Raw genomic sequence first — 17,356 nt, forward strand, 5'->3', positions numbered from 1 at the left:
GCTTTGGTGTATATTTTTTTTTTTTGAGTTCATAATTTGAATCATAAAGATGATAACTTTGGGTGCTGGGAAGTTTCAAGGGTGCTTGAAAACTTGGGGATGCCTTCTACCTCTAGTAAAGCTGGTCCCAAGGGCCCTGTATGGGCCAGTAGGGTGTTCACAGTTGGAAATTGAAGAACAAAAAGTGGGGACAGCCCCAGAAAGGAAGGTAGTCTGGGATTCCTCAGAATTATTTTGAAAATGGTCCCAAATCTGATTTTGGTTTTCCTTGCATGAACTCAGTTCCTGGCTCATATCAGATGCTGTCTTGCCTCTCCATCTCCTCTCATGTCATTTCCAGCTTGGCACCAAGGCTATGGGGAAAATATCACGGGCCCTTCCCTGAAGCCACCTGTAATCTTCAAGGCCTGGCCTGAGTCCCTCCTCTTCTTTGCTGCCTTCTCTAACTATTTCAGCCATTACTGAGTTTTCTTTCACTCGGATTGCCTCCAGCACTTGGAATCTTTCTCTATTTAGCAGTTAACTAATCAGACTTTCCAGGTGGCACAGTGATGAAGAACCTGCTTGCCAATGCAGGAGATGTGGGTTTGATCCTTGGGTCAGAAAAATCCCATGAAGGAGGAAATGGCAACCCATTCTAGTATGCTTGCAGGTAGAATTCCATGGACAGAGGAGCCTGGCCAGCTACAGTTCATAGGGTCGCAAAGAATTGAACACAACTGAGCACGCAGGCAAAATAATTGGTATTGCACCACGTTTCTGAGTGGGAGTCAAGACACTTATGTTTTCGCCCAAGTTCATTTACTAGGCAGGTGTCCTTGGCTTCCCTGGTGGCTCAGCTGGTAAAGAATCCACCTGTAATGTGGGAGACTTAGGTCCTATCCCTGGGTTGGGAAGATCCCCTGGAGAAGGGAACAGCTGTCCACTCTAGTAGTCTGGCCTGGAGTATTCCATGGACTGTATAATTGGTATTGCCCCACATTACTGAGTAGTAGCCAAGACACTTACGTTTTAGCCCAAGTTTATTTACTAGGTAGATGTCCTTAAATCATAATGCCCTTCTCACTTTTCTGGGTCTTATTTTTCTCATATAAAAAAACAGGATTAGGTAGATCATTTCTAAGATGACTTTTAATTTAATTCTATTACTTCTGCTGCTCAAGGAGATTTTCATTGTATATAGAACTTCTATCTTCTATCTTCCTCATGCTTAGCTAAGTGCTTTATGCAAAGAACTCAATTAATGAATACTTAGAGGCTGATTCAAGCCCCCAGAAAGTACAAATATTCTACCTTTTGTTCTATTCATCTTTGAATAGGGAAATTAATATCAAATACTTACTGTTTGTTGTGTTTGGGACTCAGTTTACAATTAACTCAAGGTTTTCTACATTTCTTACATCCAATAGTATTGTTAAATGTGAACTGGTGGTCAAAAGACGATGCTGAAATCTCTGCAGTTTTAAGGATGCACATGTCTTCCTACATGACAATAATTCTACACTGGGGCAGTTTTATTTCCTAGGAGATATATGTAACAAGGACTAGACATTTTTGCTTCTCAAAATTAAGGAAGTGCTACTGGCATTAGTGGGTGTGGGCAAGGGATTCCATTAAACCTTTTACAATCTGCAGAACAGCTTCTGACAACAAATAATTTTTTGGTCCAAAATATCAATAGTTCTGAGGTTGAGAAGCCCTATTACATGGCAGGGCTTGCCTGGTGTCTCAGTGGTAAAGAACCCGCCTGCTGATGCAGGAGATGGGAGTCAGGAAGGCATGGGCTTGATCCCTGGTTGAGGTACTAAGATCCTTGCTGTGCCACATGGCTAAAAGGAAAAAAAAAAAAAATGCAAGAAAAATTTCAGGAATTCCCTGGCGGGTCCAGTGGGTCAGGAAGATCCTCTGGAGAAGAAAATGGCTACCCACTCTAGTATTCTTGCCTGGGAAATCCCATGGACAGAGGAGCCTGGAAGACTACAGTCTGTGGGATCGCAAAAGAGTTGGACACAACTTAGGGACTAAACAACAACAACTACAACTGTATAATGAGCCGCAGGAGGGCAGAGATTTTCTTTGTTTGTTTGTCATTTTGTAATTTTATTTATTTTGTGTGTATTTTTGGCTGTGCTGGTTCTTTGCTGCTGCACTCGGGCTTTCTCTAGTTGCGGTGGGCAGGCTCATTGTGTGGCTTCTCTTGTGGAGCACAGACTCTAGAGCACTTGGGCTTCAGTGGTTGTGGCACGTGGGCTCAGTAGTTGCAGTTCCTGGACTCTAGAGCACAGGTTCGGCAGGTGTGGCACACAAGTTTAGCTGTCCTGCCGCATGTGGGATCTTTCCAAACCGGGGATTGAACTCATGTCTCCTACATTGGTAGACAGATTCGTTACCACTGAGCCACCAGAGAAGCCCATGGAGATTTTATCTTATTCATATTTGTTCCCTAGCGATCAATACTTATTTCTCCCATCCTCCAAACACTGACCTAATTCTATCAATCTGGTTTTAATATTAGGCACATTTTATGAAACTAAAATTGTTTCCAAATTGATCATCTATGTGGTTCTTTTATTTAGCATTTTTTAAAAAACAAGAATATAAAATTAACTAAAACAAACAGCATTCTAACAAAGTTTAGCGACAGAGACTTTAATACTGTAGTTCTCTGAATATTGAGCCTGCATAAATTGAGTTTAATTATGGTAAGTAAATTGCATGAATATGAAGCGTATTTCTAGACCTAAAGAAGAAAGAGTGATGATATACAGCTTTTCCATAATTGAATTAGTGAGTGAAGAGAGGAGAGACATTTGGCAGTTCTGCCTTTAGTGTTAATATTTTTGTTTTCCCGACTTCTGCTTTTTTTATTTTTATTTTTGCCATGCTTCCTGGCTTATGGGATTTTAGTTCCCTGACCAAGGATTGAATCTGGGTCCCAGGAGTGAAAGTGCCAAGTCCTAACCACTGGACCCGCCAGGGAATTCCTGAAATTTTTCTTGCATTTTTTTGTTTTCTTTTGGCTACATGGCACAATCATTGGAATCTTAGTTCCTCAGCCAGGGATCAAACCCATGCCTTCTACAGTGGAAGCAAAGGATCTTAACCACTAGACTGCCAGGGAAGTCCCTCCAACTTTAGATTTGAGTATAGTACTGTTTTTTTTTTTTTTTTCTTTAGTGATTTTCAGAATTTACTGACATTCCATTGTTATTTGCCAGTGATGGTATGGATATTTAGAAGATGCTAGTTACTAGACTGCTTGATCTATTTAATCAAACATGTATAGATTACTCTCATATACAAGGTCTTCTTGGAGAAGGGGATGGCAACCCACACCAGTATTCTGGCCTGGAGAATCCCATGGACAGAGGAACCTGGCAGACTACAGTCCATGGGATGGCAAAGACTCAGACATGACTGAGCAACTAACACACACAAGTTCTTCTCTGGTAAAGACTGAAGAATGAGGAATCTGCTCTTTTGCAATGTATCGGCAATTAGAATAGGTCTTAAGACTAGTAAGGAGAGATAAGGAAGCCTTCCTCAGTGATCAATGCAAAGAAATAGAGGAAAACAATAGAATGGGAAAGACTAGAGATCTATTCAAGAAAATTAGAGATACTCAGGGAACTTTTCATACAAAGTTGGGCACAATAAAGGACAGAAATGGTATGGACCTAACAGAAGCAAAAGATATTAAGAAGAGGTGGCAAGAATAGATATAAGGATTATACACAAAAGACCTTCATAACCCAGATAACCACAATGGAGTGATCACTCACTTAGAGCCAGACTTCCTGGAATGAGAAGTCAAGTGGGCCTTAGGAAGCATCAATATGAACAAAGCTAGTGGAGCTGATGGAATCCCAGTTGAGTTATTTCAAATCCTAAAAGATGATGCTGTGAAAGTGCTGCACTCAATATGCCAGCAAATTTGGAAAACTCAGCAGTGGCCACAGGACTGGAAAAGGTCGGTTTTCATTCCAATCCCAAAGAAAGGCAATGCCAAATAATGTTCAAACTACCACATAATTGCATTCATCTCACATGCTAGCAAAGTAATGCTTAAGATTCTCCAAGCCAGGCTTCAACAGTATGTGAACCATGAACTTCCAGATGTTCAAGCTGGATTTAGAAAAGGCAGAGGAACCAGAGATCAAATTGCCAACATCCGAGAGTTCCAGAAAAAAACATCTATTTCTGCTTTATTGACTATGCCAAAGCTTTTGACTATGTGGATCACAACAAACTGTGGAAAATTCTTGAAAAATGGGAATACCAGACACCTGACCTGCCTCCTGAGAAATCTGTATACAGGTCAAGAAGCAACAGTGAGAACTGGACATGGAACAAAAGACTGGTTCCAAATCAGGAAAGGAGTACATTAAGGCTATATATTTTCACCCTGTTATTTAACTTATATGCAGAGTACATCATGGACTGGATGAAGCACAAGCTGGAATCAAGATTTCCAGGAGAAATATAAATAACTTCAGATATGCAGATGACACAACCATTATGGCAGAAAGTGAAGAAGAACAAAAGAACGTCTTGATGAAAGTGAAAGAGGAGAGTGAAAAAGTTGGCTTAAAACTCAACATGCAGAAAACTAAGATCAAGGCATCTGGTTCCATTACCCCGTGGCAAATAGATGGAGAAACAGTGGAAACAGTGAGACACTTTATTTTGGGGGGCTCCAAAATCACTGCAGATGGTGACTGCAGCCATGAAATTAAAAGCTTGCTCCTTGAAAGAAAAGCTATGAGCAACCAGGACAGCATGTTAAGAAACAGAGACATTACTTGCCAACAGAAGTCTGTCTAGTCAAAACTATGGTTTTTCCAGTAGTCATGTATGGATGTGAGAGTTGGACTGTAAAGAAAGCTGAGCGCTGAAGAATTGGTGCTTTTGAACTGTGATGTTGGAGAAGACTCTTGAGAGTCCTTTGGACTGCAAGAAGATCCAACCAGTCAATAGTAAAGAAAATCAGTCCTGAATATTCATTAAAAGGACTGATGTTGAAGCTGAAACTCCAATACTTTGGCCACCTGATGTGAAGAGCTGACTCATTTGAAAAGACCCTGATGCTGGGAAAGATTGAAGGTGGGAAGAGAAGGGGTCGACAGAGGATGAGATGGCTAGATGGCATCACCAACTCAATGGACATGAGTGTGAATAAGCTTCAGGAGTTGGTGATGGACAGGGAAGCCTGTCATGCTGCAATCCATGGGGTTACAATGAGTCAGACACAACGAAGTGACTGAACTGAACTGATCACAGGATTTCTCTACTTGCAGAAAGCAGGGTCCACTCTCTGGTTGCGATGCATGGACTTCTCATTGCAGTGGCTTCTCTTGTTGCAGAGCACAGGTTCTAGGGCCCCTGGGCTTCAGTAGTCATGGCACATGGGCTTAGTTGCTCCATGACATGTGGAATCTTCCCAGATCAGAGATCGAACCTGTATCCCCTCCATTGGGAGGTGGATTCTTAACCACTGGCTCACCAGGGAGGGAAGTCCAAATAAAAAGTAATTTTAAAAGTTTATGAGGGGATTTTCCTGGTAGCTCAGCTGGCAAAGATTCTACCAGCAATGCAAGAGTCCCTGGTTTGATTCCTCAATTGGGAAGACCTGCTGGGAAAGGGATAGGTTACCCACTCTAGTATCCTTGGGCTTCCCTGGTGGCTCAGCTGGTAAAGAATACACCTGCAATGTAGGAGAGCTGGGTTTGATGCCTGGGTTGGGACCATCCCCTGGAGAAGGAACAGCAACCCACACCAGTATTCTGGCCTGGAGAATTCCATGAACTGTATATCCCATGGAGTCACAAAGAGTTGGACACAGCTGAACAACTTTAACTTCCTGGTAGTCCAGTGTTAAGTATCTGCCTCCCAATCAATACAGGGAATACAGATTTGATCTCTGCTAAATCGCTTCAGTCGTGTCCGACTTTGTGCGACCCCATAGACTGCAGCCCATCAGGCTCCACCATCCCTGAGGTTCTCCAGGCAAGAACACTGGAGTGGGTTGCCATTTCCTTCTCCAGATTTGATCTCTGGGCTGGGAGAATTCCACATGAGATGGGCAACTAAGCCTCTGTGTCACAGCTTCTGAAGCCTGGGTGCCCTAGTGCCTGTGTGCTGCAACAAGAAAAGCCGCTGCAATGAGAAACCTATGCATCCCAACTAGAGAGTAGCCCCTGTTCTCTGCAAATAGAGAAAGCCCACGTACACCAATGAAGACCCAGCGCAGCCCAAAAGAATAATAAATTAAAAAAAAATTTTTTTTTAAAGTTTATGAGATAAGTGCAAATGAAGCCCTACTTCAAAGGAAGAGACATTATTTCCAACAGATGGGAATGGTTAGGGGAGATAAGTTAGGGGGGAAATTTGGGATCAGGAAATATGGATAGTCTTTATGGAGAAATGAAGTGCTGCTTTGGCCCAATAGTACTTGTTCTTCCTGGCCAGTAACAAAACTACCATTTCTTGTGTATGGACCTTCTTAGAGCCTTTGATATTGTGAGTGAATCTCAAGATAAGGAGAGATTATTCTGCACATCTCAGGTTTATTAGTACAGGGATCACTTCATTTGTCAGGATTACAGTTCCTTAAGACACATTCCAGAAAATGCTCTCTGTTTCAGTGGAGCTGAGTGAACGTGCAGCAAGGCAGGCCTTTGTACCTTTAATAGCACATTTGGTGAAGGAGAAGGGAAGTGTCTTCCCTGGTGGCTCAGTTGGTAAAGAGTCTGCCTTCAATGCAGGAGACCCGGGTTCAATCCCTGGGTCAGGAAGATCCCCTGGAGAAGGAAATGGCAATCAACTCCAATATTCCTGCCTGGAGAATTCCATGGACAGAGGAGCATGGTGGGCTACAGTCCATGGGGTCACAAGGAGTCAGACACGACTGAGTGACTAACACTTTTGTTTCACTTTGTATGTAACCAAGCTCATAGGCCATCACAAAGACTGAGGAAAGCGTGATCTGAAGACCAGGGTTGAGCAGAGAAAGGCCTCGGTCCTTTGGGGACCATGTAGGATTACACAAGTGTTTCATGTCTGTTTTCTCCATTATAATCTATATTAACAGACAGACTGGCTGCATCACCGAGCCTGTCCCTTGGCTGCTGCTAAACAGGAACCGTGTATGAAGAGCAGGTATCCGGCACTCTTGTTTTTGTTCTTCTGTTTGCCATTTGCAGATCAGGGGTTTCATCTTTGGGATTATACTTTTCTTTCTTTTTAAAATAAAATAACTCTATCAGTTTTTAAAGGGGTACGAAATGCTTCTTTCATTGTAAATAATTGTTGTATAATAATATTTGGCAATGGGGTCCACTTGGAACTGAGGGGTCCCTAGGTCAAAATGTGGAACCTATTCTGACATCAAAGCCTCCTCTTTCCTCTCCAGAAGGCAGGGAACTGACACACCAGCTCGATCCAACACATGCTTTTCTTGTAGCCGATGGTTATTTATTGTTGTTGCACACTCTGACAAGCAATGAGACAAGGCAGGGATGCAAAAATGTCTTGCCAAATGACTGCCTCCCCCAAGCATCTGTAAGGGAACATTATAAAATCACTGAATACTAGAGTTAAAGGCAACTTAGTGATAGATAAAAGAAAAACAAAACCAGATAAAAGAAACCATCTCCCCTAGATAAGAAAGGGGTAAACTGAGGCCTGGAAAGTTTAAGTGACCTGCCTTAATCAACCAGGCCATAAAGCAGATTTTGGACCTAGTATCTGACTCTTAACACAGCATTCATTTTCCTACACCATAAATTAAGATTCATGATCTGGATTTTATTATACTATGTAATCTCTATAAACACTTGCTTTTCTCACTTTTAGTTTGTCTGAATGTAAATTGGGACATTCTGCTATCCTTCCAGCACAGGGCATTGGAGGTTTCCAGGTAGAATCACTGGATGTTTCTGGCAAAGTCGAGTTTGGATGGACTAGAACATAAGTCAATCAGCAACAGGGATTCAGTTTTGTTGGAAACCAACTGAGGTTGAAAAATGAAAGATAAAACTGCCAGGTAGTTGGAGTTTTAGTGAATCCAGAATATTGAGAAAGAGTTGAAGAATTTGGACCAAACTGCTCATTGTTTCTTGACTTGCTCAGCCCTGCTCAACACTACAGGGAAGTTTGGCAGAAAACGCTGGAAATGGGTTTAGTCTACAAATATCTTAACTGGTGAGACGGAAAGCATCATAGTGGCCAGCAGGAGACATTTCTGTCTTGAAATTATCCCAAACCTAAGAGTACAACCAGGGTGGAGGCAGCGTGTAAACATTGCTTAAACCAAAGAATCCCAGCTCTTTCAGGAAGTCCTCCTTGATTAAGTCAGGGCAAAAACCAGCTGGAACAATCTTAAGTCCATGCTTTTATTCTCAATATAGCCACTAAACAATTAACAAGTATTACTAAGCACCTGTGTGCCAGGCATTGGGGCATACAGAGCCTTTTAGAAGTGCTCTTTCCCCCGGGCAGGCCATCTTTTATCATGGAATTCCCAGAGGACTTCTAGGAATTGTCCTTGACCTGCAGTTCAAGGACACTGCAACAAGTATCCAAGTATATCCTTGGCTTGTTGTGGAAGGGAACTTGAACTTGGTCCACAACGGAAGTTCAGATACTCACACTCTTGTCTGGTGCACTGGGCTAGGGTGGCAGTCAGAAGTCGTGGATTCCTTGAGAGTAAATCGTCATGTGTGAAGAAAGTGGGCTCAGTGGTTCAGATAGAAGGTCACGGTCTGGAAGTTGGCTGGAAACAGTGGTTCCAGCTTTGGTTACAAAGTATACTTGACCCAATCAGCTGTCCCTCACTTTACGTGGGTGCTCATTTCATTCTACCCTGTATTATGCTATTTACATATCTTTTTCTCTATCTAGACCATAAATCTTTTAAAGACAAGGTACATATTTTTAAAAATGCCTTTTTTTTTTCTCTTTCCTCAAAGGAAATATATGTTCAGTATCAGATACTTAAAAAACAAACAAAATGAAAAAACAAGCAACTTTCTACTAATATTTTGTTGTTGTTTAGTTGCTAAGTCATGTCTGACTCTTTTGCGACCCCATGGACTGTAGCCTGCCAGCTCCTCTGTCCATGGAATTCTCCAGGCAAGAATCCAGGAGCAGGTTGCTATTTCCTTCTCCAGGGGATCTTCTCGACCCAGGGATTCTTTACCCCTGAGCCACCAGGGAAACATCCTATAGTATCAGATCAGATCAGTCGCTCAGTCGTATCCGACTCTTTGCGACCCCATGAATCGCGGCACGCCAGGCCTCCCTGTCCATCACCAACTCCTGGAGTTCACTGAGACTCATGTCCATCGAGTCAGTGATGCCATCCAGCCATCTCATCCTCTGTCATCCCCTTCTCCTCTTGCCCCCAGTCCTATAATATAGAAAGATCTAAATATATGTATAGGCTCATACATATTCACATGCCCGTGGAACAATCACATAAAGGGATAATAAAATGGACTGTGGGTATACTGCTTTGTTATCTACCCTAAAATAACCATATATCTTTGTGCTATTAAATATTCAATAACACTGTCATTTTTAATAGCTTTAAAGCAATCCATCTGGTAAATATACCGTGATTTATTTAATTAAATTCCTAATAGACATTATTGCCAAGTTTTTACTGTTATTTTTAAAAATGCAATAAATACCATTGTGGCTAATTCTTTCCACGTATCAAAGGTTTCTCCTTAGAACTGATTTTTAGAATAGAATTCATGGAACAAAATGTACAAGCTGGTGAAGTCTGACAAATATGCACAGCTGTGTAACAGTCATTGTAACTGTGATATAGAACATTTCTATCACCTCAGAAAGTTCCCTTGTGTCCATTTGCAGCCCATCCCCTCTCCCTATTTCTTGGCTCCTGTAAACCACTGACTTGCTTTCTTTCATTATAGTTCTGCCTTTTCTAGAATTTCATATAAATGAGATCATACAGTATATAGTTTATTTGTTTTTTGGGTATGACTTCTGTTACTTAGTATGATGCTTTAGAGATTCACATCCATATTGTGTGTTTGTCTGTAGTCTGTTTCTTTTTATTATGGAGTAGTATTTATTGCAGGAGTGTATCACAATATGTTTATTTCATTCACCATCTGATGATTATTTATTTTTCTCCCAGTTTTTTGGCTATTATGAGGAAAGCTGCTATGAATATATGAGCACAAGGCTTTGTGTAAGCATGCATTTTCATTTTTTTTGAGTAAATATTTAGAATTTTAATTTCTGGGTCATATGGTAAATGTATGCTTAACTCTTTACGAAATCCAAATTTATGAGCATTTCAGTTGCCAATCCTTGGGCGTTGTCAGTCTTTTTGATTTTAGAAATTCTAGTGTTTAGAGTATTAATGGTGCTGTTTGATTATGATTTTAATTTGCATTTCCCTGATGACTAATGATGTGGTGACTCTTTTCCATCCAAGGGACTGTTCAAAGCATTTGTTCTTTCTGTTGTTGTTGTTTTCTTTTTAATGAATTGTAAGGGTTTTAAAAATACATTTTTATTGGAAGATCTTCAGTGGATACGTGTTTTACAAATATTTTCATATACTAGCTTGTGGATTGTCTTTTCATTTTCTTAATGGTGTCTTCAGAAGAGCAAAAGTTTTAAATTTTTATGAGATTCAATTTTAAAATAGTTTCATGCTTTTTTAAAATCCAGTTTAAGAAAACTTTGCCTAACCAAAGTAACTAAGATTTTTCTTTAATGATTTCTTCTGGAAATTTTATAGTTTTAACTCTTACTAAAATCACTGCAGATGGTGACTTCAGCCATGAAATTAAAAGACGCTTACTCCTTGGAAGGAAAGTTATGACCAACCTAGATAGCATATTGAAAAGCAGAGAAATTACTTGGCCAACAAAGGTCCGTCTAGTCAAGGCTATGGTTTTTCTAGTGGTCATGTATGGATGTGAGAGTTGGACTGTGAAGAAAGCTGAGCACAGAAGAATTGATACTTTTGAACTGTGATGTTGGAGAAGACTCTTGAGAGTCCCTTGGACTGCAAGGAGATCCAACCAGTGCATCCTAAAGGAGATCAGTTCTGGGTGTTCATTGGAAGGATTGATGCTAAAGCTGAAACTCCAGTACTTTGGCCACCTCATGCGAAGAGTTGACTCATTGGAAAAGACCCTGATGCTGGGAGGGATTGGGGGCAGGAGGAGAAGGGGACGACAGAGGATGAGATGGCTGGATGGCATCACCATCTCGATGGACGTGAGTTTGAGTGAACTCTGGGAGTTGGTGATGGACAGGGAGGCCTGGCGTGCTGCAATTCATGGGGTCGCAAACAGTCGGACACGACTGAGCAACTGAACTGAACTGAAAACTCAGTTTAGTTCTATAATCCATTTCAAGTTAATTTTTGTGTAGTGGAGAATGTAAGAGTTAAGATTTTTTTTTTCTTTTGATAATCAGTTATTTCAGTATGATTTGTTGGAAAGATTTCCTTTTCCTCACTGAATTGCCTTGGAACATTGTTTATATATATATCTAAATGGTTTGTGGTTTTAGTTTCACCTAGATGGTCTATATGACCTTTAAGGAATTTAATAACATAGGTAACAAGAAAATAACATTGCCAGCAGTGTGCTATCAATTGTAACCTCTACTCTACTATGTAAAGACACTTTCCCTGCTTAGTCGTCTTTTATCTGTCTGTATTTTAAAGGGTGGGTATAATCCCAGACCATTGTTTTTTAGGCCATCAGTTTTTATCTTTTTATCAGGCCAACCCCATCACTAATAGGTTGGTTGTGGAATCTAATAATTTTTTTTCATATTTTCATGTGGACCAGAAAGATTGGTATCAGAACTGATTTTACTCATTACTGAATGAGTCTTCAATAACTTGATTTTCTGCTGTTAATAATATTATAACTTCTCTTTTCTCCCCCGTTGTCCCTAAATTCAGAGAGCTCAGTACTTAGGGCAACTCCGGTCACTCTGCATTTGAAACTAACCCATCACTTGCATTCTTGAACTTCCTCCAACCAAATTATTAAAAGAATGTATTCCTGAGGCGACTGCTCTGGTGATTACACTGACTTTTTTCTTTTTCAAGTGACAGGTGTTAGGACCATGACAATTATGACTCACTGGGGAAAAAAATCCTAAAACATTTTCTGCCCAGGACCTAAGCACCCAGGCTGTCTGGGATTTGCCGTATTTATTAATGTGGGAAGAAGATCTTATTTTCTTTATCACAACTCATTTAATGACAGTCCCTCTCCAGGCTGTCTGTGTGTCTGGCCTGCCTAGGGAAACCTGAAGATTCAATACATTAATTTAGATTCTTCCTGGTTGCTAAGGGAAAAAGAGACCACGTGTGCCTCCAAGAGTTCAATTACCCCTGCAGAGCAGCACAGCCGGACTTGCATTCAAGTATGGTATTTTTTTCATTAGGGGGGAGGTTAGCAATTCCTGACCAGAGAGCGCATAACACTGAAGTTATGAGTACCTCAAATTTCTCTGCCCTCCACAGAGAAGATGTTTTGGAACAATGTGCCTTCAAGACTTTAGACTCCCAGTGGGGAGACAGAATGGGGAAGTGACTAATTAAAACAGAGAATACTCAGTGTGGATTAAGAGGAAATGGCAACCCACTCCAGTGTTCTTGCCTGGAGAATCCCAGGGACGGAGGAGCCAGGAGAGCTGCCATCTATGGGGACGCACAGAGTCGGACACTTAGTGACTTAGCAGCAGCAGCAGCAGAGGAAAAGTAAAAAATATACACATAAAATGCTTCCATACTAATAAAATAATATTTCACCATTATGTGCCAGATATTATGCTAGTACTATCACATACTACAAAATAATTATTTCAGTGATAATAATAATATTCAGTTGTCTAAAAAGTTCATTTGAGTTTTTCCATAAGATGTTATGGAAAGACCCAGACAAACCTTTTGGCCAACCCAATAATGTATTCTATAACACATGGTACCAAGCACTTATACAGACAACTTATTCATTGTTCAAGGTAGGTGCTATTGCCATCTTTATTTTTAGAACAGGAAACTGAAGCTCAGATGGAGTAAGCAACTTTTCCAAGGTTCTACTGAAGATGAGTGGTATAACGAGGATTCTGATTGACAGGATTATATTTTCCCCCTCTTCTATGTGATTATTCTATGGACAAATGCCTGCAGAAGTTTGAACTGGAATAGCAGTCAGAGAAAACTTCAGAGAAGAGGCACTATGAGGTGTTCTTAGAGCACCAGTTCGAATCTGAACAGTGGAAATGGTAGGGAGAGAACGGACCTGGCATCGCAGGTAAAAGGTATAACGTAGGCTCCATGAGCATTTTCTCTTTTATCTGTGGATTCATCTCCCCAGTGCCCCATGCCTGTTTGCACATCTTGTATAGGCGTATGAACTATTGTATTGTCTTCTGACACAGCTGTTTCATTAAGGCCATGCTACCATAACTAGTATTGGGGTCCCCCTCTAAAAGGGAGGTGGATCTTTGAATTCACTATCTGTGGAAGAGATCACTGTTCTGACCGGACATTGATTCTCCTAATTTCGGAGAGGCAGCTCTTGGACAGGGAGACAACCTGCTTCTTTTAAGTCTGTGTCTTTGTGAATCTGGACTTTAAGATGGGCTTGCGGGCCTTACCGAGAAGTGAGAAAAGGTTTTTCGCTTTTATCTGGAGTCAGAGGGGCCACATCAAGAGACTCCCACAGAAGATATTTTGGAAAACACAGCTGGAGGTATTCTGGAAGATAGATTATCTTGCTTCATATTACTCTGTTTTCCTTTGGTGACCTGAGAACCTCAGCAAAAGTTTTATTTGAATGCTTAAACTTGATCTTGGCTATGCTATGCCATTTGAGTCTAAAAACAGTAATGCCCTCTGTGGTCAGACTGATGGGGTAGCAGTAATTCATTTTTTCTCCTCACCCTTCCTCTCTCTCCTGTCTCTCTTCTCTCTTCTCTTCTTCTCTCACCTCTGCACATGACTACTGGAAGAACCAGGTATATATAGTCAAAGCTATGGATTTTCCAGTAGTCATGTATGGATGTGAGAGTTGGACCAAAAAGAAGGCTAAGTGCTGAAGAATTGATGCTTTCAAACCATGGTATTGGAGAAGACTCTTAGGAATCTCTTGGGGGATCAAACCAGTTAATCCTAAAAGAAATCAACCCTGAATATTCATTGGATGGACTGATGCTGAAGCTGAAGCTCCGATACTTTGGCTGCCTGATATGAAGAGCTGTCTCATTAGAAAAAAGACCCTGATGCTGGGAAACATAGAAGGCAGGAGCAGAAGGGGTCAACAGAGGACAAGATGGTTGGATGGCATCACCAACTCAATGGTCATGAGTTTGAGCAAGCTCCGGGCGATGGTGAGGAACAGGGAAGCCTGGTGTGCTGCAGTCCATGGGATTGCAAAGAGTTGGACAAGATTGAGCAACTGAAGAACAACAACTGGAAAAAACCATAGCTTTGGCTATATGGACTTTTGCTGACAAACAATGATAGTGCATAATAAATAACCACAAACTTCATTAACGTGTAGTAGTTAACATTTGTTTTGTACATGAGTCTGTAGGGTAAAGCTAATGTCATCTGGACAACTTTCAGAAAACTAAGATCATGGCATCTGGTCCCATTACTTCATGGCAAATAGATGAGGAAACAGTGAAAACAGTGAGAGACTTTATTTTGGCGGGCTCCAAAATCACTGCAGATAGTGACTTCAGCCATGAAATTAAAAGACGCTTGCTCCTTGGAAGAAAAGTATGACCAACCTAGACAGCACATTAAAAAGTAGAAACATTACTTTGCCAACAAAGGTCCGTCTAGTCAAGGATATGGTTTTCCAGTAGTCATGTATGGATGTGAGAGTTGGACTATAAAGAAAGCCATTTTAGCTGGTTTCACTCTTGTGGCCAGCTCTGGGACAGCTGTGTGGTCTTGTCATCTTGGTTAGGCTTGCTCACATGTCTGTGGTTTGGCTGCTGCTGCTAAGTTGCTTCAGTCATGTCTGACTCTGTGCGACCCCATAGATGGCAGCCCACTAGGCTCCCTTGTCCCTGGGATTCTCCAGGCGAGAACACTGGAGTGGGTTGCCATTTCCTTCTCCAATGCATGAAAGTGAAAAGTGAAAGTGAAGTCACTCAGTTGTGTCTGACTCTTAGCGACCCCACGGACTGCAGCCTACGAGGCTCCTCCATCCATGGAATTTTCCAGGCAAGAGTATTGGAGTGGGCTGCCTAGTTATTGTCTAACTGGGTATAACCTCAGCTTGGAGTTTTTCTTTGTTTCATTTCTTTCTCCCCCTATGGCATGCTAGCCTAGGCATGTCCATCTCATGGCATGGCAGAGGACCCAAGAGCAACAAGCAGAAGCGTGTAAGTGGTCTTGAAGTGTCTACACATGTCATTCTACAAACATCCTGTTGGGAAAGCAAGTCATAGGACCAGAGTTGTAGGGCCTTGGATATGTGAAAAATCAAGGCCATTAGTGCAACCAACCTGCCACAGTGGTGGTGCTCATGTCTCCTCTCACTTTTCTATCTCCCATTAATTTGTGAGATCAGTTAAGTTCAGTCACTCAGTCATGTCTGAGTCTTTGTGATTCTACAGACTGCAGCACACCAGTCCTCCCTGTCTATCATCAACTCCTGGAGTTTAATCAAATTCATGTCCACTGAGTCAGTGATGCCATCCAACCATCTCATCCTCTGTCGTCCCCTTCCCTCCCACCTTCAATCTTCCTCAGCATCAGGGTCTTTTCAAATGAGTCATTTCTTCACATCAGGTGGCCGAAGTATTGGAATTTCAGCTTCAACATCAGTCCTTCCTATGAATATTCAGGACTGATTTCCTTTAGAATTGACTGGTTGGATTTCCTTGCTGTCCAAGGCACTCTCAAGAGTCTTCTCCAACACCACAGTTCAAAAGCATCATTCTTCGGCACTCAGCTTTCTTTATAGTCTAACTCTCACATCCATACGTGACTACTGGAAAAACCATAGCCTTGACTAGATGGACCTTTGTTGTAATGTCTCTGTTTTTTAATGTGCTGTCTAGGTTGGTCATAATTTTCTTTCAAGGAACAAGCGTCTTTTAATTTCATGGCTGCAGTCACCATCTGCAGTGATTTTGAAGCCCCCCAAAATAAAGTCTCTCACTGTTTCCACTGTTTCCTCATCTATTTGCCATGAAGTAATGGGACCAGATGCCATGATCTTAGTTTTCTGAAAGTTGAGTTTTAAGCCAACTTTTTCACTCTCTTCTTTCACTTTCATCAAGAGGCTCTTTTGTTCTTTTTCACTTTCTGCCATAAGGGGGGGTCATCTGCATATCTGAGGTTATTGATATTTCTCCTGGAAATCTTGATTCCAGCTTGTGCTTCATCCGGTCCAGCATATCTCATGATGTACTCTGCACAGAAGTTAAATAAATGGGGTGACAATATACAGCCTTGACGTACTCCTTTCCTGATTTGGAACCAGTCTGTTGTTCCATGTCCAGTTCTAACTGTTGCTTCTTGACCTGCACACAGATTTCTCAGGAGGCACATCAGATGGTCTGGTATTCCTATCTCTTAAAGAATTTTCCACAGTTTGTTGTGATCCACACAGTCAAAGGCTTTCGCATAGTCAATAAAGCAGAAGTAGATATTTTTCTGGAACTCTCTTGCTTTTCTGATGATCCAGCAGATGTTGGGAATTTGATCTCTGGTTGCTCTGCATTTTCTAAATCCAACTTGAACATCTGGAAGTTCACAGTTCACGTACTGTTGAAGCCTGGGTTGGAGAATTTTGAGTATTACTTTACTAGCATGTGAGATGAGTGCAATTGTGTGGTAGTTTGAGCACTCTTTGGCATTGCCTTTCTTTGGGATTGGAATGAAAACTGACCTTTTCCAGTCCTGTGGCTGCTGCTGAGTTTTCCAAATTTGCTGGCATATTGAGTGTAGCACTTTCACAGCATCATCTTTTAGGATTTGAAATAACTCAACTGGAATTCCATCACCTCCACTAGCTTTGTTCACAGGGATGCTTTCTAAGGCCCACTTGTCTTCGTATTCCAGGATGTCTGGCTCTAGGTGAGTGATCACACCATTTTGATTATCTGGGTCATGAAGATCTTTTTCGTACAGTTCTTTGCCAAAGAATTGATGCTTTTGAAATGTGGTGTTGAAGAAGACTCTTGAGAGTCCCTTGGACTGCAAGGAGATCCAACCAGTCCATTCTAAAGGAGATCAGTCCTGGGTGTTCTTTGGAGGGACTGATGCTAAAGCTGAAACTCCAATACTTTGGCCACCTGATGCGAACAGTTGATTCATTGG

This window comes from Bos indicus x Bos taurus, chromosome 20 (assembly GCF_003369695.1).
Source record: "Bos indicus x Bos taurus breed Angus x Brahman F1 hybrid chromosome 20, Bos_hybrid_MaternalHap_v2.0, whole genome shotgun sequence".
In the NCBI taxonomy this organism is placed as follows: domain Eukaryota; kingdom Metazoa; phylum Chordata; class Mammalia; order Artiodactyla; family Bovidae; genus Bos; species Bos indicus x Bos taurus.